General features: G+C 40.3%; 3 pseudogenes; 2 read left to right on the forward strand and 1 right to left on the reverse strand.

Annotated features, from left to right (window-relative positions):
- The first annotated feature begins 943 nt into the window (after positions 1-943).
- LOC111733990 lies at positions 944-1,061 on the forward strand (annotated as a pseudogene).
- A 12,860-nt stretch (positions 1,062-13,921) lies between these two features.
- Positions 13,922-14,040, reverse strand: LOC111734001 (annotated as a pseudogene).
- Positions 14,041-15,519: 1,479 nt separating this feature from the next.
- LOC105309285 lies at positions 15,520-16,085 on the forward strand (annotated as a pseudogene).
- Positions 16,086-16,542: the final 457 nt, after the last annotated feature.

The following is a 16,542-nucleotide window of genomic DNA, read 5'->3' on the forward strand; positions in this document are numbered from 1 at the left end:
AAATTTGAAAAACACGTGTAATTATATGTCCATAACTATGTATTTATGAACTATTAGGTTAAATGTTATTGGATTAAATGCTGCAATCAAAATACAAAGATTTACTTATTTGATAAGAAATCAAGACCCTCACATATGGTGCCTAGAGGAGATTCACTTCCAATCAGAAGACGTTCAGAGACTGAATGTAAAGGGATAGAAAAATATTTTTGATGAAAATAAAGTTTTGTTCTCAATCATTATACCGGACAAATGGAGTTTTTAGTAAAGGCTGTAAAATGTGTTAATGCAGGAGCTGGTAATTTTACTTTCAGGTATTTTCCTGAAGATAGTTGAAACACTAATTTGAAAAGGCCTATGCTTCCATATGTTTATTGCAGCATTATTTATATCAGCTACGATATGGAAGCAACCTAAATGTCCATCAGTGGATGAATTGATAAAGAACATGTGGTAGATATGTTTAATGGAATATTACTCAGCCATAAAAAAGCGAATGAAATCTTACCATCTCCAACAATATGGATGGATCTAGAGTGTGTTATGCTAAGTGAAATAAGGCAGACAGAGAAAGACAAATACCATGTGATTTCACTTTTATTTGGAATCTAAAAAGCAAAATAAAGGAGCAAATAAGACAGAAAGAAACTCATATGTATGGAGAACATTTTGATGTTTTCCACATCAGCTGAGTAATAAAGGAGAAGGGATTAAGAGGTACAAATCGGTAGTTACAGAATAGTCACAGGGATGTGAAGTACAGAATAGGGAATATAGTCAATAATATTGTAATAACTGTATGGTGTCAGGTGGGTATTAGACTAATCAGGGGAATCACTTCATAAATGTTTGACCACTGTGCTATACACCTGAAACTAATATAAAATAATACTGAATGTCAATCCTAATTAAAAAATAAAAATAATTAAAAATATATATCCAAGTCTACGGCCATACCACCCTCAACACACTTGATCCCATCTGATTTCTGAAGCTAAGCAGGGTTGGTCCTGTTAGTACTTCGATGGGAGACCACCTAGGAAGACCAGTTGCTGTAGGCGTAAAAAATAAATATATATCCATCAATTAGAGAATGGTTAAACAAAATGTGATATATCCATACAATAGAATACTAGTCAGTAATAAAAAGGAATAAACTTGATACATGCAACTATACGAATGTCAAAATAATCATGTTGAATGAAACAGACAAATTAAAAGCATATTCTATATGATTCCATTTACATAGAATTCTATAAAATTCAAATTATTGTAACAGAAAGATGATCAGGTCTGTTTGGGGATAGGGAAGAGCCAGAGAGAGGGATTACAAAAGGGCAGGAGAAAACTTTTGGAGGTGATGACTATGTTCATTATCTTGATTGTGTTGATCGTTTCATGAGTATATACATATGTCAAAATTCATCAAATAGTATACTTTACATACATGCAGTTTATCGTATGTCAATTATACAGGTTCTTCTGTGCTCCTATTCCCTCTGATGTCCTTAAACTTTACTTTCACCCAGCCTGACTTTCAACGACTAACACCCACGTCTTTGTTAGAAGCTTGCCCTTGGGATGCCAAAACCCACATTGCCCTACAGACTGGGTGGAAGTGCCTAGGAGTTAACATTTCCCACCTCTCCTGCCCTTTTGCCCCTACTCCCCTAGGCAGCCTTTAATGATTGACAAGTGCAAGGGCATAAATGCCCAGCTCCTTTGACTCTTGGCTAGGATAATTTTGAGGTAAATTGTTAATTCTAGTGGTATTAATTTCCAGTTGCTCCTGGTGGTAGCTTGTCTAATAATGAACCCATTGATGGGTTGTACTTCCTTCCCTGTATCACTTTTCCACTACCTGTGTCCATGCACTCAAATACACTACATGTACTCTAATCCTTGTCCAAAGGCCAGCCTCTGGGGAGCCCAATTTAGATTAGGTCAAAGTTCTGGTGAAGATTTTCCCCTAGACTTTGAAAGAAGAGAGTAATTCGAAGATTTGGGTTCTAAGGCATTGCCCTTCAGACTCCTCTGAGTTTAAGTACAGTTTCTAAAGCTAACATCTAGCACAAAAAATTTTCACAAAAATGAATGAGTAATAAAAAATAAAGTATTAAAGGCAGATCATCATGCTGTCTCTTACATTATTGGAAGACAATATCAGAAGACATGGAAAATTATAAGAGGAACCATTGGTTTAAAAGATCAAGATATTTGTGTTGATTGGGTTTGGGAAAAAAGTGGCTTGCCAGTTCCTCTCCCTGTACCAATATCTGCAGCTAATATTTGTTCTTATAAGTACCTCATCTAAGCAAGAAACTGTTCCATGTGCTGGGAACATGGTATTGAAGAAGACAAATAACATCTTTGTTCTCATAGAATACATACTCTAGCAAGGGGAGACAGACAATAAACATAATAAATAAACACAAAGATATCAGAAAGTGATAAATTATTTGTAGAGAATTAAAACTGGGTGAGATAAAGGTAAGGGCTAATGATGTGGCTGCTTTAGATTTGACAGTGTGGTAGATTAGCTCATTGTTCTGCAAATATCCTCCTCCTTGGGAAGAGTACTTTCCCTCCCCATTGATGTTGGCCATGTGAATTGACTTGGACAATGGGGAGAGGAGCAGTGTGTGAGTTCTGAGTTTGGGCATTAGAGGTTTGAGGGTTTTCTTTTGCTCATCTGGGGGGGTCAATCTGGACCCTAGACTGAGGCTCAGAGCAGGACTGCACCCCCCAATCATCCCATAGGCCTGTGAATACAAGATTAATGCTTGTTGTTTTAAGCCACTGAGTTTTGAGGTGCTTTGTTATGAAATATTATAGCAACAGCTGGGTGATCCCTGGAGTAAGGGAAGTCTCTCTGAAGAGGTGATATTTCAGCTGAGATCTGAATAATAAGAAGCTAGTCCTGTGATGATCATTCTAGGCAGAGAGAAAATGTAACTTTGGTTTTAAAAAAAAAAAAAGACACAAAGGTGGGAATTGGCTTGGCAGTTTTGGGGAACCGAAAACCAACCTGTGAGACTGGCCTATGAGAGTGGCTGCAAGGAAGAGTGACATGAGATGAGACTGAAAGAGAATAAAGCAAAGGCCATTGTCTAGAGGGTTTTCCACACTAGCATAATGAGTTCGGTTTTCATTCTAAGTACAGCAGAAAGGCCCTGGAAGATTTAAGCAATGTAGTGACACAACCATCCTGATTTTTAAAAGATCCCTGTGGTGGCTGCTGTACAAAATAGATTAAATGAGAGACATGCATACTTTTCTGCTAAACCAGAATGCAGTCTCAGAATCTTCCTCAACACAGAGTTTCTGAACTACTAAACAGAGTTAAAATCTATATGTCAACCCAAATTTAGGTGGTGATAGACATCCAGATAAAATACACCAAAAATAGTTAAGTACTATTTCATTCATATATGACAAACCATCCCAAACTCCTCTATTTAAAAAATAACATTCATTTGTTTACAAATGTGCAATTTGGGCAGGGCTTGATGGGGACATCTGATCTCTGTTTTATGTGGAATCAGCTGGGGAGATTATGTTGGAGATTGGAGGATCCATTTCCACCATGGCCTTATTCACATAGCTGGCAAGGTGGGGCTAGCTGTTGGCCAGGGGCCTTTGTTGTCTTCCATGTAGGACTCTCCACATGGCCACTTGGACTCATTCACAGAGTGGTTGCTGGGTGTTAAGAGTGAGTATTCCAAGAGGACAAACCCCAGTGAGCAAGTGCTTATCAAGCCTCTGCTTGCATCACACTTGCTAATTTTCCCCTGGCCAAAGCTAGTCACATGGTCAAGCCCAGAGTCAAAGAGGGAGGGGACTACACAAAGGCATGAATACTGGGAGGTGTAATCTGTTCTGAGTCAATAATGTAACAAAACAAAAGCCAGACCAAATCAAACTTTAAGTGAACTTTTTAGAGAAACCCACTGGTTTTAAAAACACTGGCTACTATAAGGTCTGAGTACTCACAACAGGTTGATTTTTCAAAATCACTTAGTTTTAAATAACTACATAGACTTTTTAGCACCTATGATATCCATCTTTCAAAAACGCATTTCATTTATAGTTATAAAGTTATAAAATGCAAATACTTAAGATGATATAAATGGATAACACATCAAACAGTGGTTGTTGATTTTCAAAAAATTTGAAAGTATGAGGGAACAAAAAAAAAAGGAAAGAAGGAAAAGAGATAATCCCATAATGGTTAACAGTGTTCCAAGGCAGAATATCAGACAATGTCGAGAGTTTTTTTCTTCTTTTCTCACGCAAGTTTCACATTTCAGTAAGTGCAGACCAGATACAAACCCAGTGCCATTTCAAGCTTGTAATGTGATACTTCATGGCATTAAAAGGAAACATATTTATTTGTCATCCTTCCTTCCCCTCTGTTCTCTTTCTGTACACCCATCTCTGCCGTCACCACAGTTCTGCCCATATCTGATGCAGTTTCTTTCACCTGCCAGAACCGTGCTGACACATTGAAACTGAATAGCAGGTGGTGCGTTCCATTTTCAGCACCTGCATGACCAAAGGTTTGGCTTTAATCTTTCAGGGCATCAAATATTTCTGTGGATTTTAAGTGGTCAAAAAGGGAGATTTCCCATAATTGTGCCCTGCCACTATTGTCACCATGAGCTGTTAACAGGAGATAAGCTAAGCAAAGGCTGACCAGCTTCATGTGGTGATTCAGACCCTAGTGTAGCTCTTATATTCTCTTTTGAAGAAAGTAAAGTTGGTACACTCTGAATTGATTTCCTCTGAATCAGCGGACCATGAGAGAGGACATATTTACTCGATATTCCCTGAGGAAAATAAATAAGAACATTGGGAAAGTATAAGTTAGATCAGGGGTCCTGTAAATCTGATACCTTAAATTTATTTGGTATTTTTAAAAATCAAAATATAATTTACATACCATAAAAACACAGAATCAAAATATACAGCTCGATGAACTTTAACACCATTGTAACTACCATCCCAATCAAGTTATGAATATTTCCATCACCCCAGAAAGTTCTCTTGCTTCCCTTTGCAGTCAATCCCCTGCCAGAGGCAACCACTTTCCGAGTTTTATTGTCATAGCTTTGTTTGGCCAGTTCTTGAACTTCATATAAGTGGAAATATATAATATTTTGTGAGAGTGCCTTAGGCTTCTTTCACTTAACGTAATGTCAGAGATTCATATATGTTGTTAAGTGTATCAGTGATTCATTCCTTTTTATTGTTGAGTATTATTTAATTGTATGAATATAGCATAATTTATTTTTCATTCATCTGTTGATGGTCATTTGGGTTATTTCCAGTATGGGGCTATTATGAATGAAGCTGCCATGAACATCCTTTTACAGTTCTTTTAGTGTACATGTGTTCGATTTCTCATTCTACATTTTTAGGAGTAGAATTTCTCGGTCATAGGATGTATCCACATTTTACTTTATAGGAAACTGCCATACTGTTTTCCAAAGTGGTTGTACCATTTTATATCTTTACCAATACTTGGCATTGTGTTTTAACCATTCTAAAACTAAGATGGTGTCTCACTGATGATATACTGAACCATGGCCTTCAAAATCCAGGGAGCCAGGAAGTTGAAAGTGAAGTAAATGTGTGCACAAACACTTCCCATTCAACCCAGACGTGGATCCAGATCTGCAGCCACACTCAACTGCCACTCACTCTGGGTCAGCATGGACTTGACATTTCATAAACAAAAGGCTTTGTGGAAAGTTGATATTATACCATATTCAGTAGACCTGGGATATCTTCCATCTTTAACTCTCTCTTCTCCCCCAAATCTCCATACAAATATTCAACCAAATATGTGACAAGTACCTGATAAATACCCAGGTAAAACCTGACTGAAATCTCAGTTTCAGAGTATTATTTATAATACCAAAAATTAAGTTCAAATTCCCTGTAAAAATTAAACCCATGAGTTTATTGCTACAGGAAACGTTAAAGGCTAAGCTGGAAACCCCAAAAAACTGTAATCCTCAAACTACAGTGATTCACCTCACGACTTTAACTAAGTCTCTTAAGCAGCCAGTGCTCTTAGAGCCTCATCTCTAAAATGTGTGTCAGAGGATATTTAATGAGAACTGCTTAAGTGTGAAAAAAAATCTAAACTTCCTTGAAAAAGGTTTTCTACAACATACAAGACTTTTTTATTTACTTCAAAACTGTGTTTTCATTTACTTCTAAAGAAGAATAAAAAAGTAATAATAATAATCAAAGGCAAAAGTCTATTGCTTTGATCTTTTCTCTTTATTTTATATTTTGTCCTTTTTGTTCAACTATTCCTGGAGCACACAGCTAATAATAAATAACGTGCATTGACTAAGCTTCTTCACTTCCCCCAAGTGGTGACACAGAGCAACTTTATTTAGGATAACATCTCCTTTGCAGAATATATCCCAAAGCTTCCTGGAGTTAAATAATAAGTAATGGAAAAGAGATAGCAGGAGAGAAATTAAGAGGTGAAGAAAGAGGAACAGTGCTCTTTCTTCAGCTGAGATTTGACAGGTCTAGGAAACTAGAGCTGAGGCATACAGCACACTAGGAAGATGAAGGCTATGCTTCGGGGATGTTGTTGTCCTGGCACATTGCAAAAGCCTTCCTCGACTGAGCAGATGATACTAAAAAACACAGCCTACCCACCGAATGGGCCTTCCTGTAAACACAGAAGCAGTCACAATCCACCAGCTACCTGTCCCCAGAATTCATTAAACCTCCAGGTTGCAAGATGTGAGAGCTATGGGCACAGCGCTATGGACTCAGTGTGCCAGTGACCTCTGTGCCAGAGAACTTAGGAACTAGAACTACGGAAACCATTCAGAGTCTTCACCAAATACTTTCAGCTCTTCACTTTCCAGGCACATGGTGAGGTGGCATTTCTCTGTCCCCTTTGAAGTCAGAGCATGTGATTTTCTTTGGCTAATGAAATGTAAACAGGAAGCTTGAAGAGCCAGTATGCAATTTGCCGTGTTTCTATCCCAGTGCTCCGGTGATCATGGAAGTATGTGTTGAGATGAGGCCTCTATCAGGGTAGATCCCTTTGTGACATCTTATGGATACATAATGGCTATCTAGGTAGAGCAAGACCCTGTGCTTTTGTGACCCTGAGAGTACATACATCCTTAAATTTCGTGCCCTATGCCCTTCGCTTGCCTCGCTGGCCCTGAGCAAGAATTAAGCAATTCTTGTGTTAAGACACTGAGATTTGAGGGGGTTGTTTAATACTGTGGTAGTCTGCAGTCCATTCTGACTGATGACACACCTGTCCTAGACTGGAAAGAGGCACATAGGCAGACTCCACCACTGGGTCCGAGCTTTCTATGACCTAGAGGCTCCAACTCTAATAACACTTTGGTTTTGATTCATAAGTAAGCCCTGACATTTGGGAAAATAAATCATATTAAGTAATCAAATTAAGTGAATGTACAGATATTCCTGTATGTGATAGGCATGGCCAGAAGAAAAAAAAAATGAGCAAGGTAACAACATAATCAAGGATTGTCTCAGAGTAGGATGATTGTACATAAACAGAAAATAAGGGGGAAAACAAGCTGGTCAGGATTTGGATCAATTGCCCATTCTACTCTTCTCAGGGCCCGTTAAAAAAGTAATAAAACTCTGTTTATAAACTGCGTACGTATCTGCCACAAATTACCTGCTGGGGTCCAATCAAGCTCTCCATGTACATAGTGATGGGTGTAAGCGCTGTTGACATAAACACAGAAAGCCTGTAATACTCTTGATTATGGTGCTGTCGATACCTATCTAAAAGTGTTCCATTTGTCTTCAAAACAGTCACCTAGTTAAGTACGATGTGGTACAAAGTTGGATTCTTTGCAATCACCAAACTGTGATGTGCTTTCAGAACTTTTCCAGGAAATCAAATCAACTTCCCCTAGCTGCAAACCTTTAGACACTAACTATAATTAGGATGATTGCCATATCCTGTAGCTTATGCAGGGTGATTGCTCAGGTGCTTGGAGAGTAGGCCTAATAAAGCCAAGACTGAGCTCAAGCCCAGATGGGCTGGTGAGCTTCACACAGAGAAAATGCTTCATGGCCACAAACTACACCCACATTTGTGGTCTCAAGACAAATTCTGCCAAATTAGCCACAAAGGAGCTTGGATAAGCATGTCTATAGCTCTCCACAAACCATTATCACTAATGGAAAAATAAGTCCTAACACTCCTCTTACTGGTTGTATCATCTCTCCAGGGTCCTGCCAACTAACATGCTATCTTTCAGACATACTTTTCCTGAAAGTATTACTACTTTATAACAGAATAAATACCCACAAAGGAGCTTCATTTCAGCACAGGTCCTGGACACCTTTTTTTAAAAAAAACTATTATGTTAATTAAGCCCTTTCCTCTGAGTTCTGAATCCTGTAGTCATCCTCCTACAGGGTTTCTTTTCTTGAATGTCCCAGAACCCATAGGGCTCAATGAAAACCCGGGTCATCACCTTCTCCCCCTATCTGCTTGGCCTCCTGCATTGCCAGTCTCAAGAACAGTGAATCAAAGCTTGAATTTCGGAGTCCTAGATTCCTCTTTCCCTCGTTACCCACATCCGTCTTCTAATCCCATTGATTTTCCACCTCAATGACATACGTACCCCAACCTCCTTCTCCATATCCCTTGCCACTACCCCACTCCATGCCTCATCATCTCCCCCTGTGTAATTACAGAAGTCTTCTGGCTATTCTCGTTCCCTATAGTCTCATGCTCAGCTAGTCTGCCTCTCACTCAGGCCAAAGTAATCTGCTGGAGACAAAGGTCTGATTTTGACATGCCTCTGTTTTGAAAAGTCCCAAGTGCCCCATTGGATAGAGAGTAAATCTCAAAGCTGGGCCCCTGGATTTTCAGATTTCTCTCAAAATGTCTATAGCTTCCCCTTACATTCACACCTCATCCATTACGAACTGCTTGTACTTCTCTGTACATGCTACATAGTGTCACATCTCCATGCTTTTGCTCATGTGGGATCACTAACTGGAAAGCCCTTCCCTTCAGGTTCTGCCAGAGGAATTTCTACTCACCAGCTCCAATGTCACTTCTCTGAGGGCATCCCTGAGCTTCCTCCATTTTCTTCCTTCCTTTGTGGATCCTCTGTACTGGTAAAACTTTCTGACACCGTGTTTTAGCAAGCTTTTTCTGCAAATCGACCCCCTTTTCCCAAAAACATGTGGTTTAAAACAACCACCATTTTTATTACTGGTCATAATTCTGTGTATGAGCTGGTTCAGCTCAGTAGTTATTCTGCTCTTTGTGACATCAACTGGGGCTGCATTCTCAAATGGCTCACTCATATGGCTGGCAGTTTGTGGTGGCTGTTATCTGAGAATGTGGCCTCTTTTCCCTCCTTCGTGTGGTTTGCTCTTCTCACTGTGTCACTGGTGGCTGGATTCAGAGGGAGAGTGTTCTAAGAGTGAAACTTCTGATTGGAAGGAAGAAAATCCAGGCCATCCTCTTAAGCAGAATGTCACTTCTAACACATTCTGTTGATCAAGGCAGTCACTGGGTGGGAAAAATAAGTGTCAACTCTTTAAATGAGGCACAGCATGCTCAAACAGGGAGGCAAGGAATTATTGGGGCCATCTCTGGAGACTAGACACTATACCCTGTTGGTTTGTGTTCGGTTTATCCAGAAAATTCGGAGGCTAGCCACTGTGTTTTAATTATCTCTTCACCCACGGTTCTTAGCACAGATCCTAGAACATGGTACTTAGATGCTTAATACATGTTTGCTGACTCTATCCATCCAATTAAATCACATTAAATCTGACTAAAGTTTTTGAGCACCTATTCTGTGCTTTCTATCTTACTGGGTGCTGTGGGGGAAAAGAAAGGGTGTTTGCCCTCCAATAGCTTACAATTCAGGGACAACATAGCACCAAAGGGACACAACAGAAAAGAAGATGATAAATAGTTCAACGCAATTACAGACAAGCTATCATTGGTGGTCCATGACTCACTGCCATGCTAATTGTGTGGGCACTAATCCCTATAGATCTTCAGAGGAGACTGTGCTCACTTCAGACAGAAGAGATTCTAGTGTGAAACAAGGTTGGATCTGAGTCTGGGATGGGAGAGAAATATGACTGTGGTGGAATACCAGAAGCACTTATGTGGAGATGGGACCACACAAGTTGCATTATTTAGTATGCACACATGCGCACACACACACAGACACACACATAATTGTAATTTTTTTTCAAGAGAATCCTCGCTATAAGTACACTCTAATAAGTAAGTAAGCAAATAACAATGGTCAAAAATGTGAGTTCTAAATATTTAAAAAAAAATAATTAGGAGAAATGGATAAAACAAACATGGCAGAGATTACATTGCTCACTGAATATCACATGTTCTCTTCTACATTTCCTAGCCTCTGTTGAAGTTGCTTTGGGCTAAAGTACATATGACTTCTGGTCCAAGGCAATAAAGAGTAAGTGGGAGGTTCCCATGCTTCCACTTTCTCTTCTGTGCAGTTAGAAGTGAACCATTCTGAGATAGCAGAACTGCAGGATGGAATTGAGCCTGCATCTACAAGTTAACCATTGCTGAAGAGCCGTGAAAGATTCACTTCACCTGCTTCAGACTGTGATGTGAGCAAGAAATACATCTTGTCTTCAGCCATTGAGATTTTTAAGTTTTGTTTGCTACTGTAGCATAGCTTACCCTATCCTATTCTACCTAGTGTTCTCTATGATGGAATTGAATGTCACATAATAAAAGAATTCATCCTCTATTTAGAAATGATAACTAGAAAAGAAAACTTTTAAAATCCACTTTTGGCTCTCTGCAAATAAGAGTTATGCTTTCCTGCCTAGGCTCAAATAATTCAAAGGTGTCTAATTAGTCAGCATCTATAATCCCTTATCTACATTAATAAGACTATTAGGCAGTACCGTACAAAACGCTCTGCAAAAGTTGAGGAGCCAAGACAATAAATATGCCGACCTCACTCCCCTCCTGCCCTCCCATCTCCTGACAGTGCCTCCCATTGGCTGAAACCAACCAGAAGCCAGAGGGCACAGGGGACCATGGACGCAGTCCATATAGATCAGCCTCCCAGGGCTCAGAGTAAGATGAAGAAGGGCAGAGAACAATACTAAACAGGCAAATGGAAGATACCCAACACATTGAATAAAACTGAAAAGTTGCAACTTTAGAGAAAATTTATATTTAACTGAACTAATATCAGTCATCGACTTATACCCACCAGTACACACAATGGACATGTTCATTTAGAAGCCTTTCTTTGGCCCTCAAGTTAGCGATTCTCTTTTTCTCCTCCCAAGCAGAACAGTGAGGAGGAGGAGCCTAGAAGGAGCATTCTCCTCTTCAGAATATAACCCATGTGGGTGTTGGACATGTCTCATTAATACCTAAACAAGCAGGAGCCACAGCAAAACTCTCCTATGGCCTTTGTGCTAAAAAAATGCCCTTTGGTGGAGCCAACCAGAATGCATTAGAGCTTTTCTACCTCCAATCATCAGCTGGAACGAAGTGTCTCTGGAAAATAGAGCCCATGACCCATTTCTGAATAATCCACACCCTCAGTGTCTGTGGGTCCCAATAGCCTTTTCAGTGGTATGAGTCAGGGAGCACAAAAATGCTGATGAAGGAGTCCTTTCTCCTGGCTCCAAAAGCTCATGTTCTTACCTCTCTCCAGGGTTAATTGTACCCAGATCATGCATCTCAGCCTGTCAGATTACCCTGTGAATCAGTCAACCCTCCACTCCTCAAATCTCTGCTACTTTTCCTGCCTGGAAGCTCTCACCACTCTCTTGGTTCTCAGTTACTCCTAATTTTCTACGAGACTTCACTGGTTGTGCCTAGTTCTCTACCCTCTCTAGTGTGCACTGGGCCAGCCTCAGCCCCACAGTGTTCTGCAGATAAGGTCCTTCCTGTGACCTGCTCTCTAAATGCCCCCTTCCTCCTCTGGTTTGCATTGGTTCCCTGCATTGGTACCCTTGATGCCTTCTCAGAGATGCTATCCTTTCAGTCCAGTCCAGGAATTCTATGCCTTTACATCCTAAATGCTTCTCTCGAATTATATCTCTGCTGAGCAGCCCATGCAAGTGCGTGATGCACTAAGTCAACCGCTGTGGGATTTGAGTGTGTTCCTAGTGGGGCTGGGATGAGAATGAGGAGTATTAGAGGATAATTAAAGAAAAATAAAGTAAAATCATGACTCTCATGTAAATATAAAATAAATACATTTCAAAAATTTCATTTCACTCATTAATTAATAAGGAAACCAGTAAGATATTGCACATGATTCAAAGGAGAATTCAAAGGGCCATACATATATAGGCAGGCAATAAGGAATATGGAGATGAGTACACAACTAGATGCAAAAATGAGTCCAAAATAAGTTGTATTCCACCAGACACAATTTATTTGCATTTCTGTAGACAAGAATCATTTGCATTATTTGTTTTCCATAATTTACAGAGTTATAAAATAGCCCCAAATCAGTGAAAGGTAGAGATAACCACGAAGAGTACTCTAAAGAGGATACCCAGTAAACTTTTTCTTCGCCAGATTTGAAGTCTTTCATAACTTTTCCTGATAGGAGGAAGGCCTCTCCCTTTTCTCATAGGAACCCACATCTATTGTAACTATTGGAAGCACTGTCTGTGAGGTGGGAACAGGCATTTCTGCTTGTAGAGACCAATATATATGCGTCCTTCTTAACTACGAACCTCGATAAATGCTATAGATGAAATGTGTGTGTCTCCCTCACACCAAAAAAAAAAAAAATTCATAGGTTGAAATCTTAATCCCCGATGTGCTGGTATCTGGAAGTGAGGTCTTTGGGAAGTGATTAAGTCATGAGAGTAGAGCCTTCATGAATGCGATTAGTGTCCCTATAAAAGAGACTCTGGAGAGCTCCCTCACCCCTTTGGCCATGTAAGGACACAGTGAGAAGAAGTCCATCTAGAAAACATAAAAGAGTTCTCTCCTGAACCCAACCATGCTGGCACCCTGATCTTGGGCTTCCAGACTCTACAAATGTGAGAAATAAATTTCTGTTATTCATAAGCCACTCAGTCTATAGTGCTTTGTTATAGCAGCCTAGATGGACTAAGACAACAGAGGATGAAAGACTTCTCCCTTTTAAAGCATTGTTACTCAGAGTGTGGTCTGGCATTGCCTGAGAGCTTGTTTAGAAATTCAGATTTTTGGCCTCAGTCTAAATCAGAATCTATATTTTACGAGGTCCTAGGCCTAAATAAATTGAAAGACATCCCATTTTTATGGATCAAAAGACTTAATATTGTTAAGATATCAATACTCCCCTAAATTATCTACAGATTCAATGCAATCTCTATGAATAGCCAGCTGGCTTTTTTGGAAGAAATTTGAAAACTTATCCTAAAATTCATATGGAAATACAAGGGGCCCAGAATAGTCAAAACAACCTTGAAAAAGAAGAATAATGTTGGATAACTCATACTTCCCTATTTCAGAACTTACTACAAAGCTACAGTAATCAAGAAAGTGTCATACTAGCATAAGCTTAGATATATAGATTTACAGAATAGAATTGGGAGTCCAGAAATGAGCCCATATACCTATGGTCAATTGATTTTCACCAAGTATGCCAAGACCATCCAATGGAGAAAAAATAGTTTTCTCAACAAATGGTGCTGAGATATCTGGAGAGCCACATGCAAAAGAATGAAGTTGGATCCCTACCTCACATTCATATACAAAAATTAACTCAAAATCAATCAGAGACCTAAATGTAAGAGCTGAAACTATAAAATTCTTTTTTTTTTTTTTTTTAGGTGAGGCAACCCTTGGTTGACCTCACAGATTGCAAGGACTTTGTCAGTTTACAATCCCTTATTTTTTTATTTTTTATGCCTACAGCACCTGGTCTTCCTAGGTGGTCTCCCATCTAAGTACTAACCAGGCTTGACCCTGCTTAGCTTCCAAGATCAGACAGGATTGAGCTTGTTCAGGGTAGCATGGCCATAGACAAAACTATAAAATTCTTAGTAGAAAACCTAGGTATATATCTTTGTGACCTTGAATTAAGCAATTGTTTCTTGGACATGACACCAAAAGTGCAAGTGACAAAATAAAAACTAGATAAGTTGAACTTTATCATAATTAAGAACTTTTATACTTCAAAGGACACCATTAAGAAAGTGGAAAGACAACCCCCAGCATGGGAGAAAATATTTGCAAATCATATATGTAATAAGGCGCTTGTGTATAGAATATACACAGAACACTTAGAACTCAATAATCAAAAGACAGACAATTCTACTTAAAATAGACAAAGGATTTGAATAGACATTTTTCCAAAGAAGATATATAAATGGCCAGTAAGCACATCATTAGTCATTAGGGAAATGCACATCAAAATCACAATGTGATACTACCTTACAGCCACTTAAGATGACTAAACTTAAAAAAAAAAAAAACCCAAAAAAACAGACAGTAGCAGTGTTGGAACCTTCACACACTGCTGGTGGGACTGAAAATGGTGCAGCCACTTTGGAAAACATCTGGCAGTTACTCAAAATATTAAAAATAAAGTTATCATATGACCCAGCAATTCCACTTCTATGTATATACCCAAGACTCAAAAACATGTATCCACATGAAAACCTATACATAAATGTTTATTTCAACATTCATAATAACCACAAAAAAAAAACAACCCAAATATTCATCAACTGATGAAAAGATAAATAAAATGTGGTATATCCATGTAATGGAATATTATTCAGCAATAAAAAGGATGAATATCAAAAACATCATGCTAAGTAAAAGAAGTCAGACACAAAAGGCCACATATTTGATGATTCCATATATTTGAAATGTCCAGAATAGGCAAATATATAGAGATGGAAAGTAGATTAGTGGTTGTCCTGCCTGGGGTGGGAGTGGGATGGGGGAGGTAGAATGGGAAGTGACTGCTCATAAGTAGAGAATTTTATTTTGGAGTGATGAAAGTGTTCTGAGACTAGATTGTGGTATTGCACAAGTCCATGAATATACTAAAAACCATGGAAATGTTCACTTGCAAAAGGTGAATTTTATAGTATATAAATTATATCTCAACAGAGCCGTTGTATTTTTTTTTTTTAATGTTCTCCACATACTCTGCACAGACTGGCTCCAGGTTTCCTGCCTCACCCAGGCTCTGACCGAACCTGGAACACCGCGCCTCGCCTCCCTGCACTCTGCATTCGGAACCCACCTCTCAACTCCCCCACACACCCCCATGTGCTTCTGTAGTGGGTCCTCACTCCTCTGCACCCCACCCACCCTTTTCCTGTTCCATTCCACAGGCCCTATTTTCCTGTTCCATTTCAGAGCCTGCTGCCAACAGCCTGCAGCCTAATTTGGAGCACACAGTCTGCAGTTGCCCTGGTCGTCCACCCAGGGGACGCTCTGAGGCCCGCGCCGGCGCCTTAGTCCCTCGCCACTTCCTGCTCGCAGCCTCTGCTCCGACGCCGCCAGCCATGGCGACCCCGCTGCCATCACAAATGTGCCATAACTACCACCCCCACTGCGAGGCCACCATCAACAACCAGATCAACATGGAGCTCTACGCCTCCTATATGTACCTGTCCATGTACTCTTATTTCAACCGCGATGACATGGCCTTGAAGCACTTGGCCCAGTTCTTTCTGCGTAAGTCGAGCGAGAAGAGGGAGTTCGTCGAGAGGCTGATGTGGCTGCAGAACCAGCGCGGGGGCCACATCCATCTGCGTGACATCAGCAGGCCTGACCTCAACCACTGGGACAGTTGCCTGGGAGCCATAGAGTGCGCCTTGCACCTGGAGATGAGTGTGAACCAGAGCCTGCTCGATCTGTACCAGTTGGGCACTGAAAGAAAGACGCCCACTTATGCGATTTCCTGGAGCATCACTACCTGCATGAGCAGGAGAAGTCTATCAACGAGTTGGTACACCATCTCACCAACCTGCACACACCGAAGTCCTCGGAAGCTGTCCTGGCAGCGTACCTCTTTGACAAGCTCACCCTGGACGACAGCGACAAGAACTGAGCCCGGACTGCCTTCCCCATAAGGTGACTTCCCTGGTTGCCATGCCGAGCATGCATATTGCAGTATTGCCCTTGCAGAACGTTCACTTTTTTTTTTTTCTTCTTCCAATAAAGTTATTGGTTCCTAAATAAACAATGGTCTCTGGTGGATTGGTGTGTGCAGAACCCTCACCTTTTAAGCTTTCAGCAGGTATCCAAGCAAGCGTCCGTGCCGCCGACCCGTGCCCCATCCATCCCCAGGCGGCTCACGATCTCCGTGGACGGAGGGAGAAGGTATTGCGTGGGACCCTGGAACACACAACATCGATCATCCTTTTAAGACAATGTGGTATGTGGGGGTGGGATGAGGTGGGTGGTCTGGTGCCCTGGTGTCTGTGGGTGCATGTGCATGATAAAAGTATATTAAAAAAACACATAGTCTGGAATTCATCCTAACAGTTATCCCTGGGAAAGAAATG

The sequence above is a fragment of the Pteropus vampyrus genome, unplaced genomic scaffold (assembly GCF_000151845.1).
Source record: "Pteropus vampyrus isolate Shadow unplaced genomic scaffold, Pvam_2.0 Scaffold714, whole genome shotgun sequence".
NCBI lineage: Eukaryota > Metazoa > Chordata > Mammalia > Chiroptera > Pteropodidae > Pteropus > Pteropus vampyrus.